Genomic DNA, 21,608 nt, shown 5'->3' on the forward strand with positions numbered 1-21,608 from the left:
GGGCTTCTGAGTGCTGCAGACAGGCAGGTAATATCTACATAACAATTTATTGAAAGAATAAAGGCTACACGTTTCAACATCGGACAGATGTCTTCTTCAGGCCAAGCATATACTGTATGTTAACAGTACAGAAGATAGAGTTTAAGTGGATAAAAAATGAGGGAAGAGAGTTAGACCCTGACATCATGGGGGCAAGGGTCAGTGCACATAAACAAAGAGAATAAAAGTAAAATTACATATTACATAATGCTGACGCCTGGTGGTGCGCAATATAAAATTGGAATATGATAGTATAACATACAATATTAAAATGAGAGCACTAAAAGAAAGCTATACACTGACATCATGGCGACAGTGTAAATAAGTAAATTAGACCAAGAGAAAAGCACACACTGGATAACACCAAACAACATGATATATGACATCATTTAGGGATAATGAGGTAAAACGTCATTGTTAAAACAAAAAACACTAAAAGAAGGGACATTTGCTGGGACCTCAATATATTGGTACTACAAATCCCAGAATATGTTCCTGCTTTAAGTATTTTTTTGTTTTAACAATTAAGTTTTAATCAGATATTTTTCAACAAAGAAAGGAGGGAAGGTTAACAACATTCTAACATAATGACACAGACTAGAAGGAGAAAGGGGAAAAGTAAGATTGAACAAATGACCTATTCAGTGGCCTCTTCAATATACATGGTCAAAAGAGGCCAATAGGTGTTCCAGGGGACCAAATAAAGGTTAAAACTTTCTACAATATTGTTGTTCAGAGCATCAAGATATTCAAAATTCCTAATGTCTTTGATACAAGTATATAGGTCAAAGAGAGAAGGAGGAAAATTTTGTTTCCAATGATAAGCTATTAAATAACGTGTTATCATCATTATATGTAGAAGCAATGTGGTGGATCTCTTAGATATGGTCTGTGGGAAAATATTTAATAGGAAAAACTGAGTATCTAAAGGAACATCTGTACCAAAGACATGTTTAATGAGAGATTGGACGTTTGTCCATATTGGAATAATTAGAGAACAATCCCCCAAAAAGTGAAAAATAGAGCCTCTTGTAGCTAGCAAAGGGGAGAGAGAAATGGGTTTAATTTAAGTAAGAATACAGGCGTGTGGTACCAGAAATGGAGAATTTTATATTGCTTCTTCTTTATATGTGAAGAATGATGCCATTTTATCTGTTCTAGTCCAAACATTTCTCCATTCATTTTCAGTTAACGTTTTACTCAACTATTCCTCCCATTTAAGCATCTAAGAATGTCTACTTAAGGAGTCTGTATCCAGATGTTTTTAGAATAATATAGATATCAGATATTAAACCTCTTGTGGATGAACCATTTCTGCAAATTCTTTTGAAGGATATTGGGATGGAGACCTGCAGGCTGTGAGAAAGGGATGAGGCAGAGTGTCTAATCTTTATGCGGTGGAATAATGGAAGCGAGTGGAGAGAGAAATTTGATTTAGTTTATCATAGGAGTATAAAGTCCTAGTTTTCTAATTTATTATATCTGCAAAATTAGGCCAAGTTGAGCACATATCCTCATCATTGAGGGGTTTTGGCTTTCAGGAAAATTCAGATGGAATGGGAAAAGAGGAATAGAGGAGTTTTTGATGTCAAGTTGAATTTTTTTGAGCAAAAAAACAGATAGTAAGGATGAGTAGGGGCTAGCCACAAGTTTTTAGTTTCCATCCACTTCCTATAAGCTGGTTTAGAAGACCAAGCTAGGATTCTGCATAAGTGCAAATACCCCTTTGATTTCAACTTCTTTCATATTAATAAATATATTATATAATTTTTTCAACATTGATGTTTGCAATTCTCACTGTGTAGGATTCTGTGATTATACTTTTAAATGGACTGTGCTACCCCATTGCACTGAAAAAGAGTAGTGGATTTCCACAGATATTTTAAAGAGTGATATCCTCATTTGTTCTTTCATTAAGTTTTATACTTTGGCAAGATGAAGCTTAGCTTTCACTTAATCATATGATTTCCCTAAAGTACAATTATTTTCACAAGGCATTAAACTATCTGCAATCAAAAGCAAGATGTTTTCATGGGTCTTGGCATTTCTGTTTGTTACTATTAGTTAAAATGAAGGTATGCTAAAAATTATAATAAAATATAATAGCTTAATTGTGAAATTTGTGAAAATTTCAATAAACGATATTTCTTTACATTTTATCATCTGTTATTCCTCTGCTCTGCTGCTCTGTAGTGAAGGTGTTTAGTGCGATATTGTTTCTTTTGATGTGACAATAATACTGTTTAATGTGCACAGCAATTAATCTAATGAGTTCTGCTGTTTCTTTGCTTAAAAACTCTATTGCAAAAGCAACTGTTTTCATTATCCTACACTTTCTTCATTAAAGCCTTAAAGATATATAGATTTTGCTAACATCTGATTTTTTAGATGGAATTAAGTTTACACTCGAGACTAATAACAATATTTTCTCATACAAGGTTTATAAAGTATAATTCCGTTGAATCTCACATGTAGGTTTTTCTCAAGAGGGTGGTTAAGAAACTTCGTTATGAAGATTGGCAAGACTTGTACACATTGTTCTTCCCCCTCAATCCTTATAGATCCTAATACAGCAAACTGATGAAAGTAAGTGGAAATAAAAAAGGATTATTTTCTCTCTAAATACAAGCATATCAGCTCAGCAAGGGCTACTGCACTGTATGTTCTATTATTGCTGTGTCAGGTGAGAACACTGGCCAACAGTGGGGGTAGACTGTACAGCAGACTCTCTGAGTAGAGCAGCTGCTAGTGTTTGGTGAGAAAGTCTTGCTGCATGTGTTACTAAGGAAGGTATTCTCCTGTATTTGTGCAGTTCTTTCTCCTGAACCTGTATATGCTTTGTACACTCATACAGTACATTCATTTTAAATGTGGACTGTCCCAGGATTCAAACTCACAGCCTGTATTATGGCAGGCAGCAGCTCAAGCTGTCATCCACAGACTGCTTCACAAAGTATAGGAGAGGCGATCAAACTATCACATCTAACCCAAAATGGTATCAATAAAATGTGAGCTCTGAGTGAAAAAAATAACCCCTTAAATAGCTCAATCAAACAAAAATTAAAAACATTATGAGACAGGCAATTTTTTGATACATTTATTTGTCACTAAAACTATACATTTGGTATCTCTATAGTTGTACTGACTGACCTGGAAAATCATATTGCCAGATCATTTTTACCATATCATGAACATAGTAAATATAAAACATTAAAAATAAATAAATAAATAATAATCTTTATTTTTATATTGCACTAACATATTCTGCAGTGCTTTACATACATTATCGTTGCTGTCCCCATTGGGCTCACAATCTAGATTCCCTATCAGTATGTCTTTGGAGTGTGGGAGGAAACTGGAGAACCTGGAGGAAACCCACGCAAACACAGGGAGAACACACAAACTTCTTGCAGATGTTGTCCTTGGTGGGATTTGAACCCAGGACCCCAGCGCTGCAAGGCTGCAGTGCTAACCACTGCGCCACTGTGCCACCCCATAAATGTGAAATTACACTTTTTTTTGCAATTTCTCTGCACTTGGAATTTTCTTCTCGCTTTCCAGTAACTCACATGATAAAATGAATGGTGTCATTCAAAAGTAGAACTCGTCCTGCAAAAAACAAACCCTCATATGGCTATTTCGACAGATATATAAAAAAGGTGAAAAAAAACGAGAACGGAAAATAATCATGCCAGAAAGGGGTTAACCTGTTAAAAGGTTTTCTCCATAATAGCCATCGCCCTTACTTTTCTCCAGCTTTTTAACGCATTGCTAACAAGTCCATGATATCTCATAGGCAGCACCGTATGATTAAGAAAAAATTTGAAGTTTTCCAGTTTTGCATTTTAATGGCACGAAGCGGTCCCATCGGCATTTTCAGACCATGCTTGGTGTCCCCTCTTTGTCTTTTAACACCACTCTATCACCTATGATTGATGTATACAAGCCAGCAGAGAGGAGAAAGCCTGTTTATATTCAGGTTATAAGGCTTTACTGGCTTTGTGAACGAAGTAGAAGACATTATCCTTGTAATTAATGATTACAAGGATGAGCTGCTTTACAAAGCAACAAGAGGGCGCCAAGTACCATCCAGAGACCACTAGGTACACATTAGAAGGCAGCCCTGGACGTCTTCACAACTTTTTTTTTTATCAAAGTATACTGTGTTCACTTTGGGATATAGTAGACCTCTTAAAAATCTATTAAAAGTCTGGCGGCACTGACTTTTATAAGGAAAACCTGATGACGTTACCTTTAAAGAGTAACTGTCATTTTATGCAAAATTAACAAGGAATACTACCATAACTAACTGTCATCTTCCATAACTTCCAAACTTTATTTAAAAAAAGATTAAAAATCCCACATGATATCAGTGCCGCCCTTAATCATAAAGTGACTTTGTCATAACTGTTGTTTTTGAGTTTTCATTTTTGCTCCCCTTCATCCCCGAGTTGTACTTTTCAATGACACCATTGATTTTATCACATAGTGTATCGGAAAACACTAAAACAAAGTTGCGAAAAAAGGGCAATTCCACAATGTTTTTTTTCTTTTATCAAGTTCACTAAATGCTAAAACTGACCTGCCATTATGATTCCCTGGGTCATTACAAGTTTGCATATACCAAACATAGAAGACCAAAAAGAGCACAAAAGACTGAAAAACGTCCCAGATTATTAAAGTATAAACTCTTTATTGAAAGAAAATTAAATGGAAACAATGCAGATCACTCAGAGATACAAAATTAAAAACAATGGAAGAGCAAGGAGACGAGGACCCGATTAAGTATTTTACCCCATGAAAATCAATTATATATAAATACAATGGGGGCACTCACAAGTCAAATCATGAGATAATGACTCACGTATCAGTCACATAAAATATGTCCCACAGTGGGAGCAAATTACATATGCTGCCCCATAAGTATCCATTGTGTGGAAGTACAATAAGGGTACTAACAAGAAACAGTCATAAGAAAGTAGCTAGCATATCTATCACATTGAATAAATCCCACAGTGGGAGACTGTGTTCAGTATGGGTTCCAGAAATGGGAGCGTGTATCCAAGATCATTTTAATCACAAAATAGAAGCTGTGGGACGTATTTTATGTGACTGATACGTGAGTCATTATCTCATGATTTGACTTGTGAGTGCCCCCATTGTATTTATATATAATTGATTTTATGGGGTAATATACTTAATCGGGTCCTCGTCTCCTTGCTCTTCCATTGTTTTTAATTTTGTATCTCTGAGTGATCCGCATTGTTTCCATTTAATTTTCTTTCAATAAAGAGTTTATACTTTCATAATGTGGGACGTTTTTCAAAGTATTTTGTGCTCTTTTTTGTCTTCTATTGTACATTACTTCGGTAGTCCCTATCATGTGGATTAATAAGTCATACTATGGGGTTCTATTAATTCTAACTATTATACACCTCATTTTTCCATGTAGTAGATTATATACCAAACATGTATAGGTTCTTTTTTATTGAAGTGGTGAAAAAAAATCCAAAGTTTTTTTTTAAAAAATGGCGCCATTTTCCGAGACCCATAGCGTCTCCATTTTTCAGGCTCTGGCACTGGGTGAGGGCTTATTTTTTGCGTGCTGAGCTGACATTTTTATTGATACCATTTTGGTGTAGATGCAATGTTTCGATCACCTGTTTCTTTTTATTGCAGTGTTGCGTCGACAAAAAACCACAATTTTGGTGTTTTGATTCATTTTCTTGTTACGCTGTTTACTGATTGGATTAATTCTTTTCATATTTTGATAGATTGGGTGTTTCTGAACGCAGTCATACCAAATATGTGTATATTTTTTATTATTTTATATTGAATTGGGCGAAAAGGGGGTGATTTGAACTTTTATATTTTTCAACTTTTTTAATATTTTTAAAAACATTTTTTTTACTTTTCACTTCAATAGTTTCCTTTGGAGACTTGAAGCTGCAATCATCTGATCGCTTGTGCAGAAATGATGATTTGCTATGAACGCCAGCCACAGGGTGGTGCTCATAGCAGATCAGCAATGATAACCATAAGGGTCTCCTGCAGGCCCAGGTTGTCATGCCAACCCATTGGCGTCCAGCAATCATGTGACAGGGGTGTCAATGGGCGGAGTTTGTGACGCGCATCCAGTTTGCGAGAGTTAATATCACTGTCAGAAATTGACAGAGGCATTTAACATGTTTCCACCCATGGTTGTTAAGTGCACATGACAGCTGATCAGATCAGCCATCATGTGCCTGAAAACATGCGGGCTCAGTGTTGTAGCACATAGGTTGTGAAGGGGTTAATGTTTTTTTCAGAAATTTTTTCTGAATTTTTTTCAGAAATTAATAGTACAACCTGAGATAAAAATATAATGCATGTTCAATGGAGACAAATTTTCAGTGCACCATGGGATAGGATCACAGTTGCTGTTCATAAAAGTCTATGGAAAGAGGGCAGCAGCTGGAATTCATTAACCGCTTTACAGCCTGTGGCGTATTAGTACGCACCAGGCTGTCACCCCCTGTTCAGCGCGGGCTCCGGCGCTGATCCCACACTGAACCGGGCCCATGTCAGCTGATTCTTAGAGCTGACATGTGCCCGCGATCCACCCACGGCTGTTAACATGTTAAATGCCGCTGTCAATCTCTGACAGCGGCATTTAACATTGCTGCGCAGGAAGCGTGTCACTTACCCCGCCCATCGGTGACCCCGTCACGTGATCGCCGGTCACCGATGCGTGGGCATGACAACCCTGGGTCTGCAACAGACCCCAGTGGTTGTCATGATCTTATTGCTATGAGCGCCACCTAGTGGTCGGCGCTCATAGCACAGGAGCATTTCTGTGATCTGCTCATCACGTCTATGTAGCAGAGGCGATTGGACAGTTGCTGCTTCTAGTCTCCTATGGAGACTATAGAAGCAAGCAAAAAGTGAAAAAAAAATGTTTTTAAAAATAAAAAAAAATAAAAAAAAATATAAAAGTTTAAATCACCCCCCTTTTGCCCCATTCAAAATAAAATAATAATAAAAAAAACCACATACACATATTGGGTATCGCCACGTTCAGAATCGCCCAATCTATCAATATAAAAAAATAATTAATCTGGTCGGTAAATGGCGTAGCGAGAAAAAATTCTAAACGCCAGAATTACGTTTTTTGGTCGCCACAACATTGCAATAAAATGCAATAACGGGCTATCAAAACATCGGATCTACCCCAAAATGGTATCTATAAAACTTCAGCTCAGCTTGCAAAAAATAAGCTATCACCCGGCCCCAGATCCCGAAAAATTAAGACTCTACGGGTCTTGGAAAATGGCGCCATTTTTTTTTTTTTAGCAAACTCTGGAATTTTTTTTCACCACTTAAAAAAAAAGAACCTGTACATGTTTGGTGTCTACAAACTCATAATGACCTGGAGAATAATAATGGCAGGTTATTTTTAGCATTCAGTGAACGTGGTAAAAAAAATAAAAAAAAAATCTCTGTGGTATTGCACTTTTTTTGCAATTTCACTGCACTTGGAATTTTTTCCCGTTTTCCCGTACACGATATAGTAAAACCAGTAATGTCGTTCAAAAGTACAACTCATCCTGCAAAAAATAAGCCCTCACATGGCCATATTGACCAAAAAATAAAAACTCTATGGCTCTGGGAGCAAGGGGAGCAAAAAACAAAAATGAAAAAATGAAAAATCCCAGGGCTGCAAAGGGGTTAAAAAGAAATAAAAGTGGACATAGATAATTTGGAGATAAGACTGACAATATATTTTTTTAGGGTATAATAAGGAAATTCTTCTTGCACTTTCGCAATGTGTTTGGTGAATGTCATATATTTTTCTCTAATATGATGCATCTGTTCTTGTAATCCAAACAAAAATGCTAAATTCTTATATTTGTTAATAAAGTACTTCCTTAGCTGTAATTAGAATTCTGAATAGACCTCAGTTTGAAGTTTAATATGTTCTAAATGAAAGATAAAAGCTTTGTGATTGTCCCATATTTTCTAGATTTTAAGCTAGTAGCATGAATTTATATATTGAAAGCACGACAAAAAATTGTGACACGTCGCTGATGATAATCTGTAATGTAACATGTTGAAAAAATATAATCTACCCAAAGGACATATGAGGATAAAGAAATCATTTAGATGTAATATGAAAAATGTTCAACATTTCGATCTCATCGAATAAAATTTTGAATGTATGAATATGTAAGACCATAATACTCAGCTGGAATCACATTCTCAGCAAAATGGAAAAGTAACTTGAAAAATGAAAACCAATGAGATTCTACTATCTACAATATGATATAATTTCAGAATGTAAATCATTGTTGCATGCCATAAAGCTCTAGTATATTTATACACTACATCGCAAGCCATTTTTCTTAATCAACTCAGGATAATGCACAAATTATGTAAATTTCCCATTTCAGACTACATCAATGAAATACAACTTTGGGATTTTTAACGTGTCTGGGCACAGGAACTTTACAGTCAATTTATGTTTAATTTCAAGCAGGGGCAAACATAGAAATCGTGGGGTCCTATAGCAGAAGTATAAAATTATCAGCATAATAAGTGGAGTTACGGCACATAAACATAGTCACAGAAAAGCGTTTATGCCAACTTTTAAAAACAGAGTGAAGGAATTGTATTGCAGCACTTTTTTGCCCCTATTGAAGACCCTTAGTGTTCTCACCCACTACATTACACATTTCATGGACCCCATAATGTATTATGCCAACATAAATGCCCCCCGAACACATTATGATACACGCACAGCAAATTCCTCCACAGCTACAGTATGATCCTCCCACAGTTTTCCCAACATAATATGATGCTCTCATAGTGTTCCCAACACATTTATGTCCCACACATATGGTGAGGCCCCCAGTGACCTCAACGCAGTATAATGACCTCCACAGTCCCACAACACAATATGATGGCCTTCCAGAGCCCCTAACACAGTATCTCCACACATTGTAATGCCCTCCTAACTAGAGATGAGCATTGTTCTACTCGAACTGTTCGCCAATCTCAAATTCGAGCTGTTTTGGGCGGTGTTCGAGCCGTTCGGCGAACACGAACAATTTGAGAAAAATTCGGCTGTTCGAGGTTATGTTCGATAACTGTTCGTGCACCAAAATCATAACTGGATTTTTTCTCAGTAATGATGAAAATTAATGTTAATACGCAGTTTGAGTGTACAGCGGGGTGGGGGAGGGGCAGGGGATGGATCTCTGCAGGAACAATGAAGATCTCCATTTTTTTTTTCTCTTTCCCGCATTTACAGTGGGGAGGTGCAATCTGTCAGCCTATCAGCAGCGCACACACGGAGCGAAGTGCTTTTTTTCACACAAGCAAGGGCATGTGTCATTGGCAGTGTATGTCACATGTCCTTGCCCTATAAGACCAAGCCATTTTCCCCGTCGCCACCATTTTCTCACTGCTGCAGCTGCGTGTTAGACGGCACCGCTGTTGCTGTGTGCGCTATACCTTGTTAATTTCAAGCCAATTTTCGCACAAATCTACAGGTAGCTTGGGAGTAGGGAATAGTTGTGATTGCAGTCCTTTTAAGGACTAGGTTACAGCATTTCCTACGACTTTTATCAGGCAGGTCTGTGCTCTTAAATAGATAGATTGTGGGAGTAAAGACTAATTGTAATTGGAGTCCTTTTCAGGACTAGGTTACATCAGTTCCTATCAGTTTTTGCCAGGCAGGTCTGTGCCAGTGCTGTGCAAGTTTTTTTCACAGCATTTGGCTGAATCTAGGAAAGCGAATCCTTTTTGGAATATTGCAGAGTGTGTTAGTCAGTGGAGTAGCCTATCTGTGTTGCAAGATATACCACCTGTGTATAGAATACCAATTTTTTACTGCACCTAGTGAAGTAAAATCTTTTGGGCATAGCATCATTCTATTAGTCCATCTATACTGACCTCCATCAGGTTGCAAATTGAATATAATTTTTTTCTGCATCTAGCTCTGAAAAAATATTGGGCTTCTAGCTGTGTGTGGGACTTGTTGTATTAGTCCATCTATACTGACCTCCATCAGGTTGCAAACTGAATATATTTTTTTCTGCATCTACCTCTGAAAAAATATTGGGCTTCTAGCTGTGTGTGGGACTTGTTCTATTAATCCATCTATACAGACCTCCATCAGGTTGCAAACTGAATATATTTTTTTCTGCATCTACCTCTGAAAAAATACTGGGCTTCTAGCTGTGTGTGGGACTTGTTGTATTAGTCCATCTATACTGACCTCCATCAGGTTGCAAACTGAATATATTTTTTTCTGCATCTACCTCTGAAAAAATATTGGGCTTCTAGCTGTGTGTGGGACTTGTTCTATTAATCCATCTATACAGACCTCCATCAGGTTGCAAACTGAATATATTTTTTTCTGCATCTACCTCTGAAAAAATATTGGGCTTCTAGCTGTGTGTGGGACTTGTTGTATTAGTCCATCTATACTGACCTCTATCAGGTTGCAAACTGAATATATTTTTTTCTGCATCTACCTCTGAAAAAATATTGGGCTTCTAGCTGTGTGTGGGACTTGTTGTATTAGTCCATCTATACTGACCTCTATCAGGTTGCAAACTGAATATATTTTTTTCTGCATCTACCTCTGAAAAAATATTGGGCTTCTAGCTGTGTGTGGGACTTGTTGTATTAGTCCATCTATACTGACCTCCATCAGGTTGCAAACTGAATATATTTTTTTCTGCATCTACCTCTGAAAAAATATTGGGCTTCTAGCTGTGTGTGGGACTTGTTCTATTAATCCATCTATACAGACCTCCATCAGGTTGCAAACTGAATATATTTTTTTCTGCATCTACCTCTGAAAAAATATTGGGCTTCTAGCTGTGTGTGGGACTTGTTGTATTAGTCCATCTATACTGACCTCTATCAGGTTGCAAACTGAATATATTTTTTTCTGCATCTACCTCTGAAAAAATATTGGGCTTCTAGCTGTGTGTGGGACTTGTTCTATTAATCCATCTATACAGACCTCCATCAGTTTGCAAACTGAATATATTTTTTTCTGCATCTACCTCTGAAAAAATATGTGGCCTTCTAGCAGTGTGTGGGACTTTCTCTATTAGTCCATCTATACTGACCTCCATCAGGTTGCAAACTGAATATAATTTTTTTCTGCATCTAGCTCTGAAAAAATATTTGGCCTTCTAGCAGTGTGTGGGACTTTCTCTATTAGTGCATCTATACTGACCTCCATCAGGTTGCAAATTAAAAATAATTTTTATCTGCATCTACCTCTGAAAAAATATTTGGGCTTCTAGCTGTGTGTGGGACTTGTTCTATTACTCCATCTATACTGACCTCCATCAGGTTGCAAACTGAATATATATTTTTCTGCATCTACCTCTGAAAAAATATTGGGCTTCTAGCTGTGTGTGGGACTTGTTGTATTAGTCCATCTATACTGACATCCATCAGGTTGCAAATTAAAAATAATTTTTATCTGCATCTACAGTACCTCTGAAAAAATATTTGGGCTTCTAGCTGTGTGTGGGACTTGTTCTATTAGTCCATCTATACTGACCTCCATCAGGTTGCAAATTGAATATAATTTTTATCTGTATCTAGCTCTGAAAAAATATTTGGCCTTCTAGCAGTGTGTGGGACTTTCTCTATTAGTCCATCTATACTGACCTCCATCAGGTTGCAAATTGAATATAATTTTTATCTGCATCTAGCTCTGAAAAAATATTTGGCCTTCTAGCAGTGTGTGGGACTTTCTCTATTAGTCCATCTATACTGACCTCCATCAGGTTGCAAATTAAAAATAATTTTTATCTGCATCTACAGTACCTCTGAAAAAATATTTGGGCTTCTAGCTGTGTGTGGGACTTGTTCTATTAGTCCATCTATACTGACCTCCATCAGGTTGCAAATTAAAAATAATTTTTATCTGCATCTAGCTCTGAAAAAATATTTGGCCTTCTAGCAGTGTGTGGGACTTTCTCTATTAGTCCATCTATACTGACCTCCATCAGGTTGCAAATTAAAAATAATTTTTATCTGCATCTACCTCTGAAAAAATATTTGGGCTTCTAGCTGTGTGTGGGACTTGTTCTATTAATCCATCTATACAGACCTCCATCAGGTTGCAAACTGAATATAATTTTTTTCTGCATCTAGCTCTTAAAAAATATTTGGCCTTCTAGCAGTGTGTGGGACTTGTTCTATTAGTCCACCTATACTGACCTCCATCAGGTTGCAAATTCAAAATAATTTTTTGTCTGCATCTAGCTCTGAAAAAATATTTGGCCTTCTAGCAGTGTGTGGGACTTTCTCTATTAGTCCATCTATACTGACCTCCATCAGGTTGCAAACTGAATATATTTTTTTTCTGCATCTACCTCTGAAAAAATATTGGGCTTGTAGCTGTGTGTGGGACTTGTTCTATTAATCCATCTATACAGACCTCCATCAGGTTGCAAACTGAATAAAAAATTTTTCTGCATCTACCTCTGAAAAAATATTTGGGCTTCTAGCTGTGTGTTGGACTTGTTCTATTAGTCCATCTATACTGACCTCCATCAGGTTGCAAATAGTGTTGAGCCACCCCCGTAGTGTTCGAGTTCGGTTCAGTTCGTCGAACACCCGTGTGTTCGCCGAACTGTTCGTCGAACTGTTCGTCGAACACCTTCGAACACCGTTAAAACCAATGGCAGGCAAACAAAAACACATAGAAACACATAGAAAACACCTTCAAAGGTGTCCAAAAGCTGACAAACTGCTCAGAAGACACAACTAACACATGGAAAAGTGACAAGTACATATAGTCATGCGAAAGGAAAAGAGGTGGAGGAGTAAAAGGAGGGGGAGACACAGATATAGGCATGTCATGCCCTTCTAAAATCCAAAAAGTGAGAAGCCGAGACGGCCAGTCCGCTCCTGCCCGTGCCACCTCCGTGTCGCCGGGTTTGTGCCAGAGCCGCGGTGAACCCTGACGGCCAGCCCCCCTCTCCCAATACTGGTGCCTGTCCGCTGGTGGGTCGAGAGAGCATGCCAGCAGCCGCGTAATTCCAGCTCCAGTAGCGTCCACTAAAGCTGCTGCAGTTAAAAAGCTTTTATAAGGATCGAGCTCGGCTGTCCACCGCAAGGCATCCTAGTGCCAGTCCCAGCCCCTATGCCTTGGGGTGCCTCCTGATGCTCTTCACTAAGTATCCCGTGGTCCCGAAGCATTTCCTTTGAAAAAATTAAGTGTCCAAACTACAGGTGGTGTAGCTTGCTTAACAGCCGGGATAATCCGCTGACTAGCAGACACTGCTACTAGGCACAAAGTATTTCCTGGGCTAGATGCAGTTAAAAATTTGTAAGTAGATACTCTCGTTGGATGCTGAGAAAGCATTCCATAGAGTCTCCTGGCACGCCATATATGATTCTCTTAAAAAGCTTGGGGTAGGGGTCTAGGGGACCCTTTTATAGCCAAAATCACGGCCCTGTATCACAATACGTCACCTAGGCTGAAGATAAATGGAACTGTAGCACCGAGGGCTCGGTTGCTACAGACGTATTGCACCTCACCCAGAGGTGTGATATCTCACTCTCAGATAAGGATGGAGTGTGGATCAGGACCCGACACCTGCATGCATTACACCACATTGCCGTGGGGCAGGGCGACCAATATGCCCCTGAGATGGGCACGACAGTCCCTGTCCCTGGCTGGAGTGGGGGGAGGGAACACTGAGGAAGGGGAACCCTGCAGTGCAGGAGCAGGGAAGAAGCAGTTCCTGGGTGCATTGAGAAGGGAGTATAAAAGGTGGGCACCATCTTAGTTCAGTGCAGAGAAGTCTGAGCAGAAGTGGCAGGGAGCAGGGGCTCTGCATGAGCTCTGCTCCGGAGGCGGGCCTAGTAACAGAGGCCCAGGCCTGCAAGAGGGAGAAGGAAGGAAGAGGAGCGGAGAAGGCTCCAGGAACGAGGAATGAAGGGATCCCAGGGGTGCGGACGGGCGAGTCGCCACCGCACGCCCGAATCCACCTGCGTGGAGGGGTCAGGCCAAAGGGGGAGACCGGTCCCCGAACTAGTGGAGGCAGGAAACGACCCTCAGCTAGAAACCAGAGGCTCTGACATTTTATGTGGCGCAGCCCCTTGCTCCACCCGCTAGGAAGGCACCACATAGGGTCAGGGAAACTGGCGCCAAGTTTACCAAGAGGAGGCCCGAGGCAGCCGGACAGAAGTGTTGGTAAGAAAGGCCAGACAAAGGACACACAAAGGGGGTCCTGTGAAGCGCTCCAAAGTTATCTGGGAGTTGTCTGAGCCCCTCACCTGGTGAGCACAGTACGACGTGGGCAGCCGTTACCTGCAGACGTGGTCTGGATAATAAGAACTGTGAGTAAAGGCCCTGAACTGCATCACTGACTCCGTGTCGTTACTGCTGCTGCCCTGCACCATCACCCCCATCCTCCGCATACACTGCCCTGAGGCTATACTCCTCCCGTGGGGAGTTATGCTACGCTCTGCTGCACCCACAACACCAGCCTTAGCGGTCTGCCCTGTAGCGGCGGTTCACTCTGACCGCAATCCACGGGTGGCGTAGTCGGACATTTAAACATCAAAACCACATAAATAGTTCCGCCACTGGTTTGACCGCCCTGAGCCACGGAACCGGATCGCCGCCACGAAGACTACAACCACCAGCATCCACCAAAAAGTGTCCGGCTCCGGGTGTCCCAAGGCCCAGGGGGTGCGTCAGAACATTTTCATCACCTTTCACAATCACCAATGGGACAAGGCAGGGATGTCCTCTGTCCCCTCTCTTATACATCCTAGTGACGGAGCACCTGCTCTCATCAATTCGCCATAACCCCAATATTAGGTGGATTGAGGTGGGAGGCACCGAGTACAAGTGCTCTCTATTTGCTGATGATGTCCTAGTATATATCACTCAATCACATATATCCATCCCTGCTGTTATGGCTGAAATAGATCACTTTGTTACATGGTAAAATTTTAAAATCAATGCAGCGAAGTCTGAGGCCCTCGATGTCTCCCTCCCTAAATCCATATAGGATTCCATCCAGTCCAACTTTCCCTTTGCCTGGCCCTCACAGGGTATCAAATACTTAGGAATTCCTATTCATAGAGACCTCTCCCATCTATGTTATCTTAATTTTGGGCCCTTTATTAAACAATTCCATACAGACCACGGTTGGCAAGTTAGAACTGTAAGATTCACTACGTGAACCACTGGTGTTTTGTGGAAAAGCACATGTACACCGCGTTCCAAATTATTATGCAAAAAGTGTTTAGGAGTGATAAGGGAAGAATTTGTTTGTTTGTCAGTTAAACTCATTGATGGTGATGTGTGTCAGGGCTCTTTATATCACTGTAAGCAATTGCAGACACCTGTGCTAATTAGTTTGGCAGGTGTGTCCAATGAAAGGCAAGACTACTTAAGAAGGCTCTCTCACATTATTAAGCAGCCTACATTTTCTGCCAAAATGGGAAAGAAAAAGGATGTGTCGGCTGCTGAGAAGCAACAAATTGTGGAGAGTTTAGGTCAAGGCATGACTACAATCAACATTGTGCGATGATCAGGATGAAGTGTCTTGGCAATCAAGAAGTATGTAGCTGATTCACAGTACACACGTGTGCGTGCTGATAAGGGCAAATTGAGGACTCTTTCCTACAGGCAATTACGTCAGGTTGAAACAGCAGCGGCAAAAAAGCCTTGTCATAGCAGCAGACAAGTTTTTGAAGCTGCTTGTGCCTCCAACGTCCCCCGAACAACAAGATGCAGGGTCCTTCAGAGGTTTGCAGCTGTGCATATGCCATCCTGTCGACCTCCTCTATCCACTTCACACAAGCAGAAACGGCTCCAGTGGGCCAAACATTACATGAAGACTGATTTCAAAACTGTTTTGTTCACGGATGAGTGCCGTGCAGCGCTCGATGGTCCAGATGAATGGAGTGGAGGATGGCTGGTTGATGGACACCCCACGCAAACACGGCTACAGCGCCAACAAGGAGGAGGTGGAGTAATGTTTTGGGCTGGAATCATGGGGAGAGAGATTGTCGGCCCCTTTAGGATCCCTGAAGGCGCTAAAGATGAACTCCATAATGCATGTGGATTTTCTCAAACAGCACTTCCTGCCATGGTTCAAGAAGAAGAACCGTGTATTTCACAGCAAGATCATTTTTCTGCATGATAATGCACCATCTCATGCTGCACATAAAACATCTGCATCTCTGGCTGATATGGGCATAAAAGGGGACAAACTTATGGTGTGACCCCCATGCTCCCCTGACCTGTACCCCATTCAGAACCTTTGGAGCATCATTAAAAGGAGTGTCTATGATGGCGGGAGGCAGTTCACATCTAAGCAACAGCTCTGGGAGGGTATTCTGTCCTCATGCAAAACAATTGAAGCAGAAACCATCCAAAACCTGACAAATTCAATGGACGAGAGAGTTCAGAAGCTCCTTTCGAACAAGGGGTCCTATGTGAAAATGTAACATCACCTAGAATAAAGTTTTGAGTTGAAAACTGTTTGATTTCAGTTTCTAACAACCTGCTAATGCTTATAATTTCAAAAATGACCATTTTTTTGGTCTTTATTAAAATGAAAAGGTTGATCGAAAAGTTTGGGGGATCTAAGAGTGTGGCAACCCAGTAGTCATGATTACTTCGAATTCTGACAATATGAGGGTCATGCTGCAGGTAGTGCAGCAAGAAGGCACTTATGTGTCTTGCGCATCTCGGAGCCCCAAAATTATTTTCCGGGCTAGATGCAGCTAAAAATTATTTTTAATTTTAAATCTGGTGAAGCTTATTATAGATGGCCTAATAGGATCAGTGCTGCACACTGCTACAAAGCCCAAATTATTTTCCAGTCAAGATACAGATAAACATGATTAGTAATTTGAAAGCTTAAAACGGTTGGTAGGGTGATTTTAACCAATCATCAAGCTTTTACTCTCCCCAGGATGACACAGGGGTAGAAAAGTCGTTTCGGATCCATGATTTGTTCATCTTTATGAACGTGAGTCTGTCTACATTATCAGTGGAGAGCCGCGTGCGCTTATCTGTCAGCACACCACCAGCAGCGCTGAACACACGTTCAGACAGAACGCTGCCTGCGGGGCATGACAAGATCTCCAAGGCGTAAGTGGCTAGCTCCGGCCATTTATCCAGATTGGAAGCCCAAAAAGAGCAAGGGTCCAGTGACACAGTCGTGGCTTCAATGTTTACTTGGAGATACTCCTGTACCATCGTCTCTAGGCGTTGACTATGTGTCAGACTTCTTGTCTCCTGTGGCCTTGCAAAGGATGGGCTAAAAAAGTGGTGAAATGATTCCGCAAAATTGATGTTACCAGCAGATACTGTGGTTCTGTTACGGTTTGATTGCTGAACACTTGACGGTCCCACGGTTGGCAAGTTGGAACTGTGAGATTCACTACGTGCACCACTGGTATTTTGTGGAAAAGCACATGTAAGATTCTGCAACAGTCTCTGCTGATACTCCTGCATGCGTGCATCCCTTTCTATGGCAGGAATAATTTCTGCAAATTTACTTTTGTACCGGGGATCTAACAGTGTGGCAACCCAGTAGTCAGGATTATTTCTAATTCTCACAATTCGAGGGTCATGTTGCAGGTAGTGCAGCAAGAAGGCACTCATGTGTGTTGCGCATCCAGGAGCACCAAGTCCCTGTTGTGTTGGTGGCGAGGTAACAATCATGCTTCCTTCCTCTGTCCTCTCCCCCCAACCTCGCACAACAGAAATGTGATCAAGGTCTCCCTCATCTGATGAGTCTTCCATCAGTTCGTCCTCCACTTCTTCCTGGGCTCCTGCACCTTCCTCACTAGTTTGGCTGCTACCATGCGCCCTGGTAAAACCATCTCCCCCACCCTCACATGCCTGCCGCCTTGGTGCTGCCGACCGTCTGGACCTTGCAGATGTTAGCCCTTCCGCATACAACTCCTCCTCCTCTACTTCCTCCACCTCCTCTTGTGCCACCACCTGACTCCGAATTCTGTTTAACATGTGCTCCAGCATGTAAATCACCGGAATAGTCATGCTGATAATGGCATCGTCAGCACTAAACATCTTCGTCGCCATTTCAAAACTGTGCAGAAGGGTGCATAGGTTCCTGATCTGAGACCACTCCTCCAGCGTGATTTGCCCCACCTCTGAATCTCGTTGGCCCAGGCTATACGTCAGAACGTATTGCACCAGGGCTTGTCGGTGCTGCCACAGTCGCTGCAACATGTGCAGAGTTGAATTCCACCGGGTAGGCACATCGCATTTTAGCCGGTGAAGTGGCAGGCCCAACGACTTCTGTAGAGATGTAAGTCGCTGAGCTGCGGGATGCGAACGGCGGAAGTGAGCACACAGCGACCGTGCCCTCTGCAGAAGGCCATCTAGTCTGGGATAGTGGGCTAAAAATTGCTTGACAACCAGGTTCAACACGTGAGCCATACAAGGCACGTGTGTGACATTGCCCCGGCGAAGGGCCGCACCCAGGTTTCCAGCATTGTCGCACACGGCCTTCCCTGGTTTCAGGTCCAGTGGAGACAACCATTCATGAAATTGGTTCTCCAGAGCTGACCACAACTCCTCAGCTGTGTGACTCACATTTCCCAGACATTTCAATGTAAAAACCGCCTGATGACGTTGAGCCCTACTGCCAGCATAGTAAGGAGGTGTGCAGGATCCCTTCTGCGCAGTTAGAAAGCTTGTGGCATGACCAGACAGGCTTTGGGTGCAGGTGGAAGACCGAGAGGAGGTTGAGGAGGCAGAAGCAGTGGAGGAACTTTGACATAAAGAGGATTGACGCACAACTCGTGGGGACGGCAAGACTTGGACAGCAGCCCCTTGTCCTGCTGTCACCATAGTTACCCAGTGCCCAGTCAGCGACATGTAACGCCCCTGTCCATGCCTACTCGTCCAAGTGTCTGTGGTGAAATGCACCCTGTCACACACAGAGTTTCTCAAAGAAGCGGTGATGTTGTGTGCGACATGCTGGTGGAGCGCAGGCACACCTTTCTTTGAGAAGTAGTGCCGACTGGGCATCTGGTACTGGGGCACTGCGACGGACATAAGGTCTCGAAAATCCTCTGTGTCCACCAGGCGGAAAGGCAGCATTTCTGTAGCCAAGAGCTTGCAGATGGTGAAATTCAACCTCTTAGCTTTCTCATGGCTAGGAGGAAATGGTCTTTTACTTGTCCACATCTGAGGGACCGAGGGCTGGCTATTCTGCTTAGACGGGGTTGATAAGGGTGTCCCCGGCAAACTGCCGGTCTGTGAGGAAGATGCAGGTGGACATGTTAGGTTGCCTTGATCCAAAGGTGGTGCTATCGATGTCGGACAGCGCTCAACACCAGCTGGTGTTACCACCTCCAAAGAAAATGATGACCTGCCAATCACGCTGGCTGTTGCGGGTAAAGAGGTGGCAGGTCTGCGCCCCAAAACAGGTGTGACTGCTGTCCCCCCAGTCACAGAGGATGAAGAGGCCGCGGATGCACAAGATATGGCAGACGGTGATTGGCCCGGCCGGCTACGCCGCATTGTAGCACACTGAGCTTCCCACTGCAACTTATGCTTCATGTCCATGTGCCGGTTCATGCATGAAGTACTCAAACTATGTATTTTTTGGCCTCTACTTAGCTTTTGCTGACAAATGTTACAGATAACACGAGTTGGGTCATCTTTATCGATCTGAAAAAATGCCCAGGCTATGCAAGGCTTAGCACCCATGCGACCTGAAGAGCCACCACGACTTGTGGTGAGAGGCAGAGTTGTGTTTGAGGATGCAGTTGTTGACGTGCTTCCAGTACTACGTCTCTGTCCAGGAAGGCGCAACCTGACCTCGTCGTCACTAGCATCTTCCTCCACCTCCTCTGCTGACCTCATCTCTTGGCTGACTGTGGGTTGACAGTAAGTGGGATCTCCGACCTCATCATCATCACCCTGTGCGTTATCACACCCGTCGTCCTCAGAGCCAACCTGTTCCTGCCCTGACAAAAAACTAAAGTTGTCGCTCCAATCAGGTATTTGAGTCTTATCATCGTCTTCCTCATTGTCTCCACCAACAGAAGTTACAGTTTGGGAATGAGGGTCTACATTATGGTCAGAACCTTCTGCGTCTGGTCCTGGATCCGACTCATAAAGATTCTGGGCATCAGTGCAGATCATTTCCTCGTCTGGATTCACAGAAGCGCTGGAGTCGACCTCTGATTCCCAGGCTATAGTATGAGTAAACAGCTCTGCAGACTCAACCATCTGTTCTACCTCATACTCAGACGGGCAGCTGGAGATTTGGGAGCTGTGAGGAAGCAAGTGCGATTTGGGTGACACCTTTGAGGACTGGAGTATTTGTGATGTTGAAGTTGATGTGGAGGAGAGCCCACTTAAAGGAGCACTTGATATCCGTTGAAGCACCTGCTGTTTTTGTGCCTCATCTGGAATTTGTAGCGATTGGCGTGGCCGTAAGAAAGGATCTTATCACATTGTCCGCTAAAAGAAGTAGACATTTTAGTTTGGCTGGAAGATGGTCTTTCTTCTGCACCTACCCCACGGACACAACCTTTTTTCCCCTTCCCAACACGCCTATTCCCCTTTCCACCAGCAGCAGGCCTTTTTCCACTCATTTTGGTGGTTAACTATTTCACAACTCTGGAGTTGTTTGCACAAAAAAACAATGGATGGTAACCGAGCAGAGCTGAGTGGCCAAACTGTGGTATTAGGCCAAAACTATTGGCTGGGCTAGATGCAGAAAAAAATTATTTTTAATTTGCAACCTGATGGAGGTCAGTATAGATGGACTAATAGAACAAGTCCCACACGCTGCTAGAAGCCCAAATATTTTTTCAGAGATAAATGAAGAAAAAAATTATTTTTAATTTGCAACCTGATGGAGGTCAGTATAGATGGACTAATAGACCAAGTCCCACACACTGCTAGAAGCCCAAATATTTTTTCAGAGCTAGATGCAGAAAAAAATTATTTTTAATTTGCAACCTGATGGAGGTCAGTATAGATGGACTAATAGACCAAGTCCCACACACTGCTAGAAGCCCAAATATTTTTTCAGAGCTAGATGCAGAAAAAAATTATTTTTAATTTGCAACCTGATGGAGGTCAGTATAGATGGACTAATAGACCAAGTCCCACACACCGCTAGAAGCCCAAATATTTTTTCAGAGCTAGATGCAGAAAAAAATTATTTTTAATTTGCAACCTGATGGAGGTCAGTATAGATGGACTAATAGACCAAGTCCCACACACTGCTAGAAGCCCAAATATTTTTTCAGAGCTAGATGCAGAAAAAAATTATTTTTAATTTGCAACCTGATGGAGGTCAGTATAGATGGACTAATAGAACAAGTCCCACACGCTGCTAGAAGCCCAAATATTTTTTCAGAGATAAATGAAGAAAAAAATTATTTTTAATTTGCAACCTGATGGAGGTCAGTATAGATGGACTAATAGACCAAGTCCCACACACTGCTAGAAGCCCAAATATTTTTTCAGAGCTAGATGCAGAAAAAAATTATTTTTAATTTGCAACCTGATGGAGGTCAGTATAGATGGA

General features: G+C 41.7%; 1 protein-coding gene across 1 annotated transcript in view; it reads left to right on the forward strand.

Moving 5' to 3' along the window:
• The window catches only part of SNTG1 (syntrophin gamma 1), a 1,226,946-nt gene that overhangs the window by 567,141 nt on the left and 638,197 nt on the right, over positions 1-21,608 (forward strand). The gene's annotated exons all lie outside the window — the stretch shown is intronic.

This window comes from Phyllobates terribilis, unplaced genomic scaffold, assembly GCF_046119375.1.
Source record: "Phyllobates terribilis strain yellow unplaced genomic scaffold, ASM4611937v1 Scaffold_4__5_contigs__length_816908805, whole genome shotgun sequence".
Lineage (NCBI taxonomy): Eukaryota > Metazoa > Chordata > Amphibia > Anura > Dendrobatidae > Phyllobates > Phyllobates terribilis.